The sequence below is a fragment of the Sciurus carolinensis genome, chromosome 1, assembly GCF_902686445.1.
Source record: "Sciurus carolinensis chromosome 1, mSciCar1.2, whole genome shotgun sequence".
Classification (NCBI taxonomy): Eukaryota; Metazoa; Chordata; class Mammalia; order Rodentia; family Sciuridae; genus Sciurus; species Sciurus carolinensis.
Genome location: NC_062213.1, coordinates 144,189,043 through 144,204,933, shown reverse-complemented (window position 1 = coordinate 144,204,933; position 15,891 = coordinate 144,189,043). Strand labels below are relative to the sequence as shown.

General features: G+C 37.7%; 1 protein-coding gene across 1 annotated transcript in view; it reads right to left on the bottom strand.

Annotated features, from left to right (window-relative positions):
- LOC124960634 (putative KHDC1-like protein) overlaps positions 1–15,891 on the bottom strand; it is a 135,604-nt gene that overhangs the window by 118,590 nt on the left and 1,123 nt on the right. The gene's annotated exons all lie outside the window — the stretch shown is intronic.

Below are 15,891 nucleotides of genomic sequence, written 5' to 3'. Positions count from 1 at the left end.
GAGAGGTAGGTGGAGGTCCCACACCAGGAGAAATGCATCTTGGTATACCCAGTTCTGTTCCTTCCTGAGTGCTATAGGAGGCTGCAGAAACCGAGAACTTGAGACCCCACTTATCTTGGGACCAGTGACTTCCAACCTGCTCCAAAATGATGTTTTCTGATGTTTTCCAGAGCCCGTTTACTGTACAGCCAGTCTCAGTTAAAAATGTAATCCCAACAACAAAACTGTGAGGTAGATAACCTCCTCCTTTCTCCAGCAAAGGGGCCTTAGGGTACTTAGCTCACTTGTCATATATTATAATTTGAGAGGCCAGAAATCAAATACTAGCCATAAAATTCAAGCCTGGAAATCTCCACCCCCAAACCCATCTCCTTACCTCCTTTTATAGTTTTGAGCCCTTTTCCTCATGGATAAGACACATATGAAATAATCAAAGGACTAGGAGGGAAATATAAAAATGTTGCTGTGTATTATGAATCAGATTACTTTAATGTCATTTAGAAGATGTAAGTAATGGAATTTCTTTAAGTTAATTTATTTTAGCTGTAGGAGTATCCATCATGAATGAAACTTGCTCAAGAATCAATCCACATAGGTTAAGAACTCAGTAGGGATGCAGATCACTGAGACATTAGTCAACTTTCCATCACTGTAAGAAAATACCTGAGATAATCAACCTAAAAAGAGAAGAAAGGTTGGACCGGGGAGATAGCTCAGTCAGTAGAGTGCTTGCCTTGCAAGCACAAGGCACTGGATTCAATCCCTGGCACTGCAAAAACAAAAACAAAAACAAAACAACAACAAAAACAAACAAACAAACAAACAAAAAGAGAAGAAAGGTTTATTTTGGATATTTAAATCCATGGTCAGGTGGCCTAGTTGCTTTTGGGCCTTTGACCAAGCAGCACATCATGGCAGGAACATGTGGCAGAGCAAACTACTCACTTTGTGGTGGTCAGGAAGCAAAAAAAAAAAAAAAAAAAAAAAAAAGAGCATGAAAGTGGTGTTCCACAGTTCCATTGAAAGGGTATCTCAATGACCTAAATCTGCCAGGATCCGCACCTTTTAAAGATTTTTATCACCTTCCAATAATGCCAGACTGAGGACCAAGCAAAATGGATATATCCTGTCCTGACTTAGTACAGTAGTTCAAGTCTTGCATCGCAGGTTGCAATATAGCTGGCAGAGCTGCTATAGCTAGTGGGTCCAACATCAGGGAACTGGAAGGTAATGGCTAGTATGATAGAGGCAGGTTTAGGGCAAGGAACCCACCAATACAACCAAGGTCAGAGCAATTCATGTGATTAACAGGATCCATGAGCCTTTGGAGCCCTTTTCAAATCCAACTATAGTGGGTATTATCTGTCAGGGTTATAATTAGAACTTTGAAGTTAATGCTGCCTGCCATGCAGTTGTCTTTATCTTGTGCCAAGATCCCGGATCAGTCAATCTAGTTATCTCTGAAGATTTAATGTCTATTCCAATATTGTGTACTTTCTGCTCATACTTCTATTCCATCTCTTACAAATTTTTCTATTGTGTCTTTTCAAAATTTCCTTTTTCTACAGTGTCCCTACTCTTTTTTGAAGACCTCTACAGGATACTATTTCTATTATTTGTTTTAATAGAAACCTGCATTTCTGGTAGAAACATTGTTTCTCCTTCAGGGCTTCCAGGTTGAATACAATAGTTCTTTGACTCTGCAGATAACACAAGAGATTGTGTGTGTGTGTGTGTGTGTGTGTGTGTGTGTGTGTGAGAGAGAGAGAGAGAGAGCGAGCGAGAGAGCTAGAATAGATTAGTTGCAGTAACAAATATAACCCAAATCTAGTTCAAACATAGAGAAATTTAATTCTTGCTTATATTACAGATAGATAAAACAAACAAACAAACAAACAAAAAACAACAAAACAAAACAAAACAAAAACAAAAAAACCCTTCCTTGATGTACATTTCAATATTTCAAGGGAAAAAGTAGATGACTAAGGGTTAGGCTTCTTTTTGCTCTTGTCAAATCCTTGACTTGCTGAACATATTAGCTCTGGCAGCTCACTTATTAGTCCTGGTCCAACAAACATAGCAACTACCCTAACTGAATCTTCGACCCTGGTAAATATGGCAGCTCTGTGACCTCATTTCGAGTCTCTGAACCACCAACCACTCCAGCTTCATGGATCCTGTTAATCACATGAATTGCTCTGACCTTGGTTGTATTGGTGGGTTCCTTGCCCTAGACCTGCCTCTATCATACTAGCCATTACCTTCCAGTTCCCTGATGTTGGACCCACTAGCTCTGGCACCAGCTCTGCCAGCCATATTGCAACCTGTGATGCAAGACTTGAATTACTGTACTAAGTCAGGATACCATATGCCCATTTTGCTAAGATGTGAATTTATATTTTGGGATGCACAAAGCACAAAGTATCATATATAGACACTTTGTTGCTTATAATAGTGTGATGGGTTTGCATCTTACAAAGGCAGAAATTCTAATAAATTTTCTTTTGTGTATACAGTTATTGTGTTGTCTTATTGAATGTATTTTTGACTAGAGAGAACTTCTTTCTAGATTAGCTGTTTCTGAGAACTGATCCTTCCATTGTAATTTTATTCAGCTAATGATTAGAAGAATTTTCCACAAACTAGATTCTGGCTCTATGCATTTTGAAACTTATTTTCCATATACTTGTGATGCTGGAAGTCACAAGACAGGTTTGCATTATAGTGTGGCCTCTGGCTGTGCACCTTAATGTCATGATGCTTGGTGGGCTGGCACAGTGGGTTGCAGGAGTTTCTGTTCTGCAATGACAGGCAATACTTGATGATACTTGGAAGTAACTAGAGACCACATAAATATACTCCTAAAAACTCCCAGCAAATATATCTCCAATTCAGTGTTCCCTTAACTGGATTAAGAAATATAGGCAACATATCTTACTTTTCTTTATTCTCCTCCTTTTCTTCCTTTCTTTCCTTTTTTTTTTCCTTCCACATCTGATGGGTAATTGCTGATGTCTAACAAGTTTGAGGGATATGCATCTTGCATGGTGGTACGAAAGACAATTACCCCACTTCATATCTAACTTTTATAAAATTCTGACACATTTTATAAAAAATGACTCACCCTGGAACACGTTGTGAAGGACCCTCAAGTTTAAACTTTCTTTGCTTAAATCATCTCTCCAGGCATCCACAAAGAGACCGAAAGGAAGGTGTTAAAACAGAAGGACAAAGTAATTGAAATGATGGTGAAAAGTCAACCATGAAGAGTTTCAAGGCAGAAATAGCCACCAGCAGCATATTCCACAGAAAAACTGAACAAGAACGGACCACAAGGAGTCCTGGTAGATACGAGGTTATTGCTGACTCATTGTACATGAACAAATATTCTATTATTTTGTGTCTCCTCTCTCTGTCTAAAATGGCTCCAGAACCTATAGGAATAGGGAAGATTTGCTGAAAAAAATGATGATGTCTTTAGATGAGAGAGGCTTCATGAATTCTGGCTTTTAAGAGTGTGTCCTAAGAAATTTTGGGAAGTAATTGTATCACAGTGGAGATCATTGTCTTATTTGATTACAGAACCTGATAGCTGTTATCTACAGATCCAGCCCCACTAGATAAAGGGTGGTAACAGGATTTTGTGAATTTCATCCTGCAACAAATTTCCTTGAAACGTGTTGACTGTTTCACCCCTCACATCTAGTATTTTTCATTTCTACCAGTCTCATTGATGTCTTTTAAAAAACACTTCCATTGTTAACCTCATCACATTCATATTTTTCCTCTCTCTAGTGAATATGAATCACAATTTTAATAGTTTGTTATTTTAATGTAACTTTCTGCTAATTCCATCCTCGCCATAATTTCTGGTCCCATTTATATTGTTGGATTGTTTTCCCTCTTGGCCGTGGGTCATACAGTACTGGTAATAGTTGATTGGATGCCAGACTTATTTTATGTTTTTGGGTGCTAGGTTTGGTCATCTTCCTTCAAATGGGGTTGCACTTTGCTCTGGCATGCAGTTAAATTTCTTGGAAATAGTTTGGTACTTTTGAGGCTTGCTTTAAGCTTCCTCAGGGCAGAGTCAGGGCAGTATTTAGTCTAGGGCTAATTTAGTCTTACTGTTAAGGAGTTACTCTTCTGAGAACCCTACCCAGTATCCTGGGTATTAGAATGTCTTTCCATTTCAACTGGTGGGAACACAAAATATTCCCAGCTCTGCATGAGTTCAGAGAATTGTTTGGTCTACTGGTTCTTTTCCTGGCCTGGGGCAGTTTCCTCTTATGCACGCCAAGATGTCCTATTGCAACTGTCAAAACTGGAGTAGACCCCTCTGCACCCTCTGAGCAGCTGTCTTCTCTTTAGCATTCTTTCCTACATATTCTAGTTTCCTTGGCTTTCCCAGACTTTAATTTCTGTCTCTCCAACCCAGCAATACCATTGATCTATGATGGGCCATACCTTTTCTGTGCTGCAGCTGGAAACTCTTCTAGGGCTCACCTCATCTGTTTCTATTTTCTCAGGGATCAAGCCTCATGCTGCCTATTGTACAATGGTTGAAAACTACTTATTTTCCTCCCACATATTTTCTTTGACTTTCTAGTTGTTTAAGGTGGGAGGGTAAACTGGTTTCTGTTAAACCACTTAGACTGGAAGTGATGGTTCCCAATATTGATTTCTGATTGATGACTAAGAGTAAAACATTTATACACAAGTATGGTTAGAATTTATTGTTTCTCAGACATATCAACAAAGGTCTGTCATGAAAATAACTTGTTTTCTACCTATTTCCACAATAGAGTGTTTTTCTTCTCATTATAAGTATTTCTTTTAAATGATGGTGCAGTTTAGGGGAAGATGTGCAGAAAAGCTAACTGAAAGACTAAAAATTCACTTTTGATAGTCCTTGACTTCTTTAAAAAAAATATCTGATCAATAATTAATTTTTGCTGGAGCATTTCCTTCAAGCTTTTCCTTAATTAAAAAATGTGTTGTTGAACATATGCCTCTTGATTCTTCCAGCTATTTTCCACCTGTGTTATTATAATCTATTAAAAAACAAACAAGGGGCTGAGTCTGTGGCTCAGTGGTAGAGCACTTGCCCAGCATGTGTGGGGCAGTGGGTTTGATTCTCAGCACCACATATAAATAAATGAATAAAATAAAGGCCTATAAACTTCTAAAAAAAACCCCTCAAACAAACACAGGTACTTTGAATTAGGTAGAGGGGAGTGAAGGGAGGGGAGGGGGTGGGGGGAGTAGGAAGGATGGAGAATGAATCTGACATTATTACCCTATGTATATATATGACTACATGACCAGTGATTCTACATTATGTACAACTAGAAGAATGAGAAGTTATATTCCATTTATGTATGATGTATAAAAATGCATTCTACTGTCATGTGTAACTAATTAGAACAAATTAAAAAAAAAACCCACATCCAGTCAACACGAAATCATTTTCATTTGATTGTGTTCCCTGACTACAAGTGAGGTGTAAATTATAAACCAGCAGCTTTCTACCTACCATAGTCCCACTGCGACTATTTGTATACATAACTCTGCCTGTGGGTGACTCAAGAAGGGAGCAGCAGAGGTTCTGAAGCAGCCATCTCTGCTCACAGTGCCAACATTGCAGATTGTGTGTTGAAACTGGAGGGAAATGTTGCTGAAGATTGAAGTTTAAAGAATTTCACAAAGAATAATTTTTTTATGTTATACTATTTAGAAACAAATTTAAAAGAATACAATCTTCCTGCCTTGGCTATTCTTATGCAGAAATTTCAGAGTGAAAAATTTACTCCTAAGTTTGAGGAAATTTCAGGTTACAAAGAGACTGAAATTTTACTGAGGAATCATTACAAAGAAATGCCACATTGGCCAGACATGCAAAATTGTCCTTTATTTGTCAAATGTGTGTTGAAGGCCCACTATGTGTGTTGAAGGCCCACTATGTGTGAGGTACCTTGTTGACTCTAAGAAGTTAAGATTAACTAATCAACCAACCATTTCTTGTTTTCTCAAAGAGAAATGACTATTTTGAAAATCAGCATACTACAGAGATACAGCCACATCAATGTTCATTGCTGCTCAATTCACCATAGCCAGATTGTGGAACCAACCTAGATGCCCTTCAGTTGATGAATGGATAAAGAAACTGTGGCATATATATACAATGGAATATTACTCCACAATGAAGAATGATAAAATTATGGCATTTGCAGGCAAATGGATGAAATAGGAGAATATCATGCTAAGTGAGATAAGCCAATCTCAAAAAACCAAAGGATGAATGATCTCGCTGATAAGCGGATGAGGACATATAATGGGGTGGGAGGGGTTAGCGTTAGGGTTAGGGTTAGGTTTAGGGTTAGGGATAAGGAGGGTGGTAAGAATGAAGGAAAGAAGGACTGTATAGAGGGAAAAGAGGGGTGGGAGGGGTGGGGGGGAAAAGAGAAATGACTATTTTGAATTTTATTGCCTTTTAATATTTACTTAGTATTAAAGAGTGTACTTGTTTTCCTTGGATTTATAGAACAACATAGTACAGAAGGGAATTTTTCATCATATGACAAAAATTGACTTTTAAGGTTCTGTTTTCATCTGCACTATTACATTAATCTTGGTTTTTTTCCCCTTTTGACCTTCAAAAAAAGAAGGCTATTTTTCCACTAGTTAAGCATGCAAATAAAACTACATTACACAATATATATGTATTTTTGGTTTAAAGGTACTGGGCGTCCTTGTGTGTCGTTTGGCATGGTTCTACCGTGTTGTGTTCAAGTCCGTTTTTACCCTGGCTGTAACCTTCTTGTGTCTTGATCTCATTTATAACTACCCAATCTTGACCTATAATCTTTCTTCAGCTTTCTGTCTACTTGGCTTCCAGTTTAAGCCCTAGCTCAACTAAACTCTTTTGGCTCTTGAACCTTCTGCATCACTTCCCAGTCAAAGATTTGTTCACTCTTGGCACAGAAAGTTCACTGGATGGCGTCCTGTAGTGGTGACTTATGACTCATTCCCTTACCCCACCCACCACTAGTCAGTCTTAGGAGCAACCCGGAGGAAATGTAGCTGTGCACCTGGAGGGGTCTGCAGCCAAAATTAGGTAACTGCTTTACCTTCTGTCTTCCAACAGGGATTTGCTACTTACAAATACTTTTTTGTTGCTTAAGGTCATTATTTCTTATGAACACTGTTCGGCCATGTATACTGGATTTATTGATGTCCTCAACTTGGTAGTAAAGAGTGAATAGTCTCATAGATTATTTTAGTTAGTTTGACTTTGACACTTGCAAAGCGTCAGATTCCATTTAAAAATTAGTCTTCCTTTAGGCACATTCTTTAAACTTAACATCTATTTAAGCACTTTCACAATAGTGAAAAGATCTCTAGTTTTAGATATCTTACTCATTTTCTTAGACACCCTCTCCAAATAATATAATAATACTGGAGAATTGAATCATCAAGGATCTCATTAGAGTAGATTTACAATGACTAGTAATTAGGAAATACCAATCATTGAATTGACTAGTCCTGGAGAGGAATATAGTTATCCCCGTAAAGAAGAAGGGGCAGGGAGTTATAGGAAGAGACAAATATGACTTGGCATGAGTAAGAAAGACTAATCCTTGACCTTCTAGAGTGAAGGGATTTTGTTGTCATCCTAGGTTTTATCTGTGTCTTGTGTAATACTCTAAAATACATGTTAGTACCAAGCATGTTTTAAATTATTTACAATTTAGTGCAATTATCACTCCAGAAAAATGTTCCATGATAGTACTATGATTATTTTGTAGACCTCGCACATCATCAAGTATCCCCATGAAAATTAGAATCTGAGTTTGAGAAGCTTTGGCAAACACAGAAGAACATTGATTATGGAATTAGACTGACCTAGCTTGAATACTGACTCTTTCTAACTTGGCATGTTACTCAATCTCTTTACATTTTACCTCCCTTTAGGATAAAATGGGGATTCTGGGAGATGGAGATAAGATAATTTGTATCTAGCACCTTACTGAGAACCCGTTTTAATATACCACTCAATTTGAGAATGGAGATTTATATAGACTTCTTGGGGTTGGGGGCCTTGTATGTTCAGATAATGCCTGGCACTTAGGAGAACACAATAAATAGCAATTTAATTAGTAAAGCAAGAACTCATTATTTAGTGATCCAAGAAAGATTAATGTATGCATAGAAGTTTAACACAGTTCTGGTATACATTAGTTCTTCACGAATATTTCTGATAATTGCCTGATTTGGTGAGTGCTCACCTTTGGAAAGTGAGGACTGAACAGAATATGAGTAATTCTACATCAGAACTGTGGTACTTGACCTCTGCTGTCCACTTGTGAGAAAGGCTTAAAAAAGGCTGATTACATAAAACAAATAAATACGTGATTATATAAAACAAATAAATACGTGAATAATGAAGACCCTTATACCCACTGCTCAGATCAAGGAGCAGAGCTTTAAGCCTCTCAGAAGCCACAGTGTGTTCCTCATCTCAGTTTCCTTCCCTCCCCTAAAGAAAAGCTGACTTTTATCAGGTAATTATTTCCTTGCATTTCTTTATAGTTTTACCTTCAAGGTGCATTCCTAGATAAAATAGTTAAATCTTGCCAAATTAAAAAAAAAATCAATGTGTTTGAGATCTTTTAGTCTACAAGCTCCTCTTTCATTTCCTTAGAAGTTATCTTTGGAAGAACTGGGTTGTTTGGTTTGACCTCTAGAATTTCCAATCTAGAGTTAACTGCACAGTAAAATTATGGTGCAGTTCAGTTGTTCCTTTGTTTCCTGTATTCCTTGCAAATTGGCAGATAGATCCAGTGAAATGATCAGACTGTTGTTCTCCCTGTAACTGGAGTTATTATTTTCATCAGGAAGTGCATCACACATAGCTTCTATTTTGTTAGCAATGATTGTTATAGTCAGTTTTTTTTTGCTTTTGTGACTAAAAGGCTCTGACCAGCACAATTATAGGGGAGGAAAAGTTTATTTGAGGACTCACAGTTTCAGAGGCCTTAGTCCATAGCTATGCCCCCTCCATACCACACCTGCCTCCAGTTACCATCAGGGATTAATTCATTGATTAGGTTAAGACTCACAACCCAATCATTTCTCCCCTGAACTTTCTTGCATTGTCTCACCCATGAGTTTTTGGGGGACACCTCACATCCAAGACATAACATTCTGCCCACAGCCCCCAAAAGCTCACACTCATCTGACAATGCAAAATGTATTTAGTCCATTTTCAAGAGTCCTTAGTTTCAACAGTTCTGAGACTGCTCAAAGTCCAAGTCCAAAGTCTTTGGGACTCAAGGCAATCTCACATTGTGAGCTCCTATAAAATTAAAACCAATATATAAAAGTACTGAGTAAACATTTCCATTTACAAAAATAGGAGCATAGAAAGAAGGGATAGGACCAAAGCAAGACCGAAATCAAGCTGGACAAACAAGTGCTGTAGCTCCAAGTCTGACATCTGGGGCACATTGCATAGTGAAGTCCTCTCACTTGTATAGCTCCGCCTCTGTGGCCTTGTTGGTTGCAGCCCAAGGGCCTTTCTGTTGACTTGTCTATACTCAATTCCTGCAACTTTCCTAAAATGATGACTCACTTTACTGGCATTTCTTAATCTTGGGGGTCTCCACTGCAGCTTTGGCTTCTTCAAATCTCCACACTTTGTCCTCCCAGGTGATATACACAGGGACTCCGACCCTACCGCACCTTGTCTGGCCTCTAACACCTTACTCTGAAATCTTGGTGGAAGACTCCATGACCCCCTAACTCCAGCATCCTGCATTTCTGCAGAACCAGCACCAAGATCTGCTGCCATCTTGAGCAGTAGCCAAGCCTCCGGAGATCCTTATTACAGTAGCCTCTGAGTGTCTGGGGGCTGAGACGTTGAAAAAGCCTCCTAGGCCCCATCGTGCAAGAAGGATGCTCCACTGGTCTCTTCACAAGAGAATTTTCACCTTTACACCCTTGAACTTGAGATGGGTGTGGTCTTGCCAGCTCCCGAGATGCCCTCAAGTCACCTTACTGTCTCTGCAAACTCTTTAGATGCCCTCAAGTCATCTTTCTTATTGTCTCTGCAAACCCTTTAGCATTTCTTTAGTGGCGGTAATGTCTTTAACAACTGCAACTTCCTTAGCCCTAGTTTTACTCCAGCCTTTCAAATTCACTTTTTCCAAATCTTTCTGCTCTTCTTTCTGTTCTTTTTTTTAAATTTATTTTTATTGTAAACAAATGCGATACATGTTGTTTCTGTTTGTACATGGAGTAACAGCATACCATTTGTGTAATCATACATTTACATAGGGTAATGAGATTTGATTCATTCTGTTATTTTTTCCTTCCCCTCACTCCTCCCACCCCTCTTTTCCCTCTATACAGTCCCTCTTTCCTCCATTCTTGCCCCCCTCCCACCCACCATTATGTGTCATCATCCGCTTATCAGTGAGATCATTCACCTTTTGGATTTTTGAGATTGGCTTATCTGCCTTAGCATGATAGTCTCCAATTTCATCCATTTGCCTGCAAATGCCATAATTTTATTATTCTTTATAGCTGAGTAATATTCCATTGTATATATATACCACAGTTTCTTTATCCTTTCATCAATTGAAGGACATCTAGGTTGGTTCCACAATCTGGCTATTGTGAACTGAGCAGCTATGAACATTGATGTGGCTGTATCTCTGTAGTATGCTGATTTTAAGTCCTTTGGGTATAGGCCAAGGAGTGGGATAGCTGGGTCAAATGGTGGGTCCATTCCAAGTTTTCTAAGGAATCTCCACACTGCTTTCTAGAGTGGCTGCACTAATTTGCAGCCCCACCAGCAATGTATGAATGCACCTTTTTCCCCACATCCTCTCCAACACCTATTGTTGCTTGTATTCTTGATAATTTTCATTCAAATTGGGGTGAGATGGAATCTTAGTGTAGTTTTGATTTGCATTTCTCTTATTACTAAAGATGGTGAACATTTTTTCATATGTTTGTTGATTGCTTGTAGATCTTCTGTGAAGTGTCTGTTCATATCCTTAGCCCATTTGTTGATTGGGTTATTTGTATTCTTGGTGTAGAGTTTTTTGAGTTCTTTATATATTCTGGAAATTAGTGCTCTATCTGAAGTATGAGTGGCAAAGATATTCTCCCACTCTGTAGGCTCTCTCTTTGCATTGCTGATAGTTTCCTTCGTTGAGAGAAAGCTATTTAGTTTGAATCTGTCCCAGTTATTGATTCTTGCTTTTATTTCTTGTGCTATGGGAGTCCTGTTAAGGAAGTTGGATCCTAAGCCAACAAGTTGAAGATTTGGACCTACTTTTTCTTCTGTAAGATGCAGGATCTCTGGTCTGATTTCAAGGTCCTTGATCCATTGTGAGTTGATTTTTGTGCAGGGTGAGAGATAGGGATTTAGTTTCATTCTGTTGCATATGGTTTTCCAGTTTTCCCAGCGCCATTTGTTGAAGAGGCTATCTTTTCTCCATTGCATATTTTTGGCCCCTTTGTCTAGTATGAGAAAATTGTATTTATTAGGGTTTGTGTCCATGTCCTCTATTCTGTACCATTGATCTATCTGTCTATTTTGGTGCCAATACCATGCCGTTTTTGTTACTATTGCTTTGTAGTAGAGTTGAAGATCTGGGTATTGCAATACCCCCTGTTTCATTCTTCCTGCTAAGGATTGCTTTAGCTATTCTGGGTTTCTTATTCTTCCAGATGAATTTCATGATTGCTTGCTCTATTTCTGTAAGGTACGCCATTGGGATTTTAATTGGAATTGCATTGAATCTGTATAGCACGTTTGGTAGTATGACCATTTTGACAATATTAATTCTGCCTATCAAAGAACATGGGAGATCTTTCCATCTTCTAAGGTCTTCCTCAATTTCCCTCTTCAATGTTTTGTAGTTTTCATTGTAGAGATCTTTTACTTCTTTGGTTAGATTGATTCCCAAGGATTTTATTTTTTTTGCGGCTATTGCAAATGGAGTTGTTTTCCTCATTTCCCTTTCAACTGTTTCATCGCTTGCATATAAAAATGCTTTAGATTTATGTGGGTTGATTTTATAGCCTGCTATTTTGCTGAATTCATTGATGAGGTCTAGAAGTTTTCTGGAGGAGTTTTTTGGATCCTCTAAATATAGAATCATGTCATCCGCAAATAGTGACAGCTTAAGTTCCTCTCTTCCTATTTGTATCCCTTTAATTTCTTTAGTCTGCCTAATTGCTCTGGCTAGAGTTTCAAGGACATTGTTGAATAGAAGTGGTGAAAGAGGACATCCCTGTCTTGTTCCCATTTTTAAAGGGAATGGTTTCAGTTTTTCTCCATTAAGAATGATGTTGGCCATGGGCTTAGCATAAATAGCCTTTCCAATGTTCAGGTATGTTCTTACTATCCCTATTTTTTCTAGCGTTTTGAGCATGAAGGGGTGTTGTATTTTGTTGAACATTTTTTCTGTGTCAATTGAAATAACCATATGATTCTTATCTTTAAGTCTATTGATGTGATGGATTACGTTTATTGATGTTAAACCATCCTTGCATTCCGGGGATGAACCCCACTTGATCATGGTGCACGATTTTCTTAATATGAGTTTGGATACGGTTTGCCAATATTTTGTTAAGGATCTTTGCATCTATATTCATCAAGGATATTGGTCTAAAATTTTCTTTCCTTGATGTGTCTTTGCCTGGTTTGAGTATGAAGGTGATATTAGCTTCATAGAATGAGTTTGGTAGGGTACCTTCTTTTTCTATTTCCTGGAATACTTTGAGAAGTATTGGAATGAGCTCTTCTTCGAAGGTCTTGTACAACTCGGCTGAGAATCCTTCTGGTCCTGGGCTTTTCTCGGATGGTAGGTTTTTAATGGCTTCTTCTATTTCATTGCTTGATATTGATCTGTTTAAATTGTGTATGTCCTCCTGGTTCAGTTTGGGAGGATCATATGTCTGTAGAAATTTGTCAATGTCTCCGGTAGATTCTATTTTGTTGGAATACAGATTTTCAAAGTAGCTTCTCATTATGTTGTGTATTTCAGTGGTGTCTGTCGTGATATTTCCTTTTTCATCACGAATTTTAGTAATTTGAGTTTTCTCTCTCCTTCTCTTTGTTAGTGTGGCTAAGGATTTGTCTATTTTGTTTACTTTCTCGAAGAACCAACTTTTTGTTTTGTCAATTTTTTGAATTGTTTCTTTTGTTTCAATTTCATTGATTTCACCTCTGATTTTAATTATTTCCTGTCTTCTACTACTTTTGCTGTTATTCTGTTATTTTTTTTTCTAGGGCTTTGACCTGTAATGTTAGGTCATTTAGTTGTTGACTTTTCATTCTTTTCTGGAATGCGCTCCATGCAATGAATTCTCCTCTTAGTACCGCTTTCATAGTGTCCCAGAGATTTTGATATGTTGTATCGTCATTCTCTTTTACCTCTAAGAATTTTTTTTTATCTCCTCCCTGATGTTTTCTGTTATCCATGCTTCATTCAGTAGCATATTATTTAGTCTCCAGGTGTTGGAGTAATTTCTGTTTTTTTTATTTTGTCATTGATTTCTATTCTCAGTCCATTATGATCTGATAGAACACAAGGCAGTATCTCAATTTTTTTGCATTTCCTAAGGGCTGCTTTGTGGCATAACATATGGTCTACTTTTGAGAAGGTTCCATGTGTTGCTGAGAAGAAAGTGAATCTGCTCGTTGATGGATGGCATATTCTATATATGTCTATTAATTCTAGGTTATTGATTGTGTTATTGAGTTCTATGGTTTCTTTGGTGGGTTTTTGTTTGGAAGATCTATCTAGTGGTGACAGCAGTGCATTAAAGTCACCCAGAATTATTGTGTTGTGGTCTATGTGATTCCTGAAATTGAGAAAGATTTGTTTGATGTACAGGGATGCACCATTGTTTGGGGCATAAATATTTACTATCGTTATGTCTTCCTGATTTAAGCAGTATGAAATGTCCTTCTTTATCCCTTCTGACTAGTTTTGACTTGAAGTTCACTTTATCTGATATAAGGATGGAAACCCCCACTTTTTTACTGAGTCCATGTGCATGGTAGGTTTTTTCCCATCCTTTCACCTTTAGTCTGTGGATGTCTTTTTCTATGAGATGAGTCTCTTGCAGGCAGCATATTGTTGGCTCTTTCTTTTTAATCCATTCTGCCAGTCTATGTCTTTTGATTGATGAGTTTAGGCCATTAACATTCAGGGTTATTATTGAGATATGATTTGTATTCCCAGTCATTTGGGCTTATTTTTGGTTTTTAAGTTGGCTTGGTTTCTCCTTTGAGTGGTTTTTCTCTAAGGTAGTTCCCCACTTTGCTGACCTCCATTGTTGTTTTTCATTTCCTCCTCATGGAATATTTTGTTGAGAATATTCTTCAGCGCAGGCTTTCTATTTGTAAATTCTTTTAACTTTTGTTTATCATGGAAGGAGTTTATTTCATCTTCAAATCTGAAGGTTAGTTTTGCCGGGCATAGCATTCTTGGTTGGCAACCATGTTCTTTCAGAACTTGAAATACGTTGTTCCAGGCCCTTCTAGCTTTTAGAATCTGGGTTGAGAAGTCTGCTGCTATTCGTATTGGTTTCCCCCATATGTAATCTGATGCTTTTCTCTCGTGGCCTTCAAAATCCTATCTTTATTTTGAATGTTAGGCATTTTCATTATAATGCGCCTTGGTGTGGATGTGTTGTGATTTTGTGCATTTGGTGTTCTGTAAGCCTCTTGAATTTGATTTTCCATTTCATTCTTCAGGCTTGGGAAATTTTGTGATATTATTTCATTGAATAGGTTGTTCATTCCTTTGGTTTGTATCTCCGTGCCTTCCTCAATCCCAATAATTCTTAAATTTGGTCTTTTCATTATGTCCCATAGTTCTGGAGATTCTGTTCATGATTTCTTACCATCTTCTCTGTTTGGGCAACTTTATTTTCAAGATTAAATATTTTGTCTTCATTGTCTGAGGTTCTGTCTTCCAAGTGGTCTGGTCTTTTGGTGATGCTTTCCATTGAGTTTTTAATTTGGTTTATTGTTTCCTTCATTTCAAATATTTCTGTTTGGTTTTTTTTTTGAGAATCTCTATCTCTTTGTTGAAATGATCTTTTGCTTCCTGCAGGTGCTCTTTCAGCTTATTGGTATTATCATTCATTTCCTGCATTTGCTCTCTTATCTCACCCTTTGCTTCATCTTAGTCATGTATAATCTGAAGTCCTTTTTCTGACATTTCTTCTAACATACTGTCATTGGAATCTATTAATATAGAATCTAGATTTGTTTGGATCATTTTCTTCCCTTGTTTTTTTCATGTTGTTCATGTATCTTCCCCTCTAGCAGTGCAGATCTGGGGTATTGCAGATTTCCTCCTGTAGGCTTATAGTGGCCCTGTAGGTTTCCAAAACCTTTTCTTTAAGGGGAGATCAATATTAGCAGTGCCCAATTCAGACACTATGCAATCCTAGACCAAATAGCCCCTATGAGGACAATAACAAAATTGTCATAATAAACAGAATGAGTTCAAATATTATCTTCAGTAAGACAAACAGATTTGCAATAAGGTCTGCAGCTTCAAATGGAGGACAAAGAGGATGCAGAGGGATGTAGAATGTGGCCGTTAATGGGATAAGAAAAGAATATACAGAAGTTCTAGATAATAGAGAGGGTGAGAATGTAATCAAAAGAAATTGAATGTTAGCATGCAAAAAAGGGAGAAAGAGACTCTGAGGGAACAGGTAAACAAAAGGAAAAGAGAACAAGAGAAGTAAAGAAATAAAAACTTAAATTTTTTCAATAAGGAGAAAAAAGAAAATCTCCAGTATAACAGTCATATAGTAATGAAATCTCCCAGAGTTCAATAGCTTGATGCATGA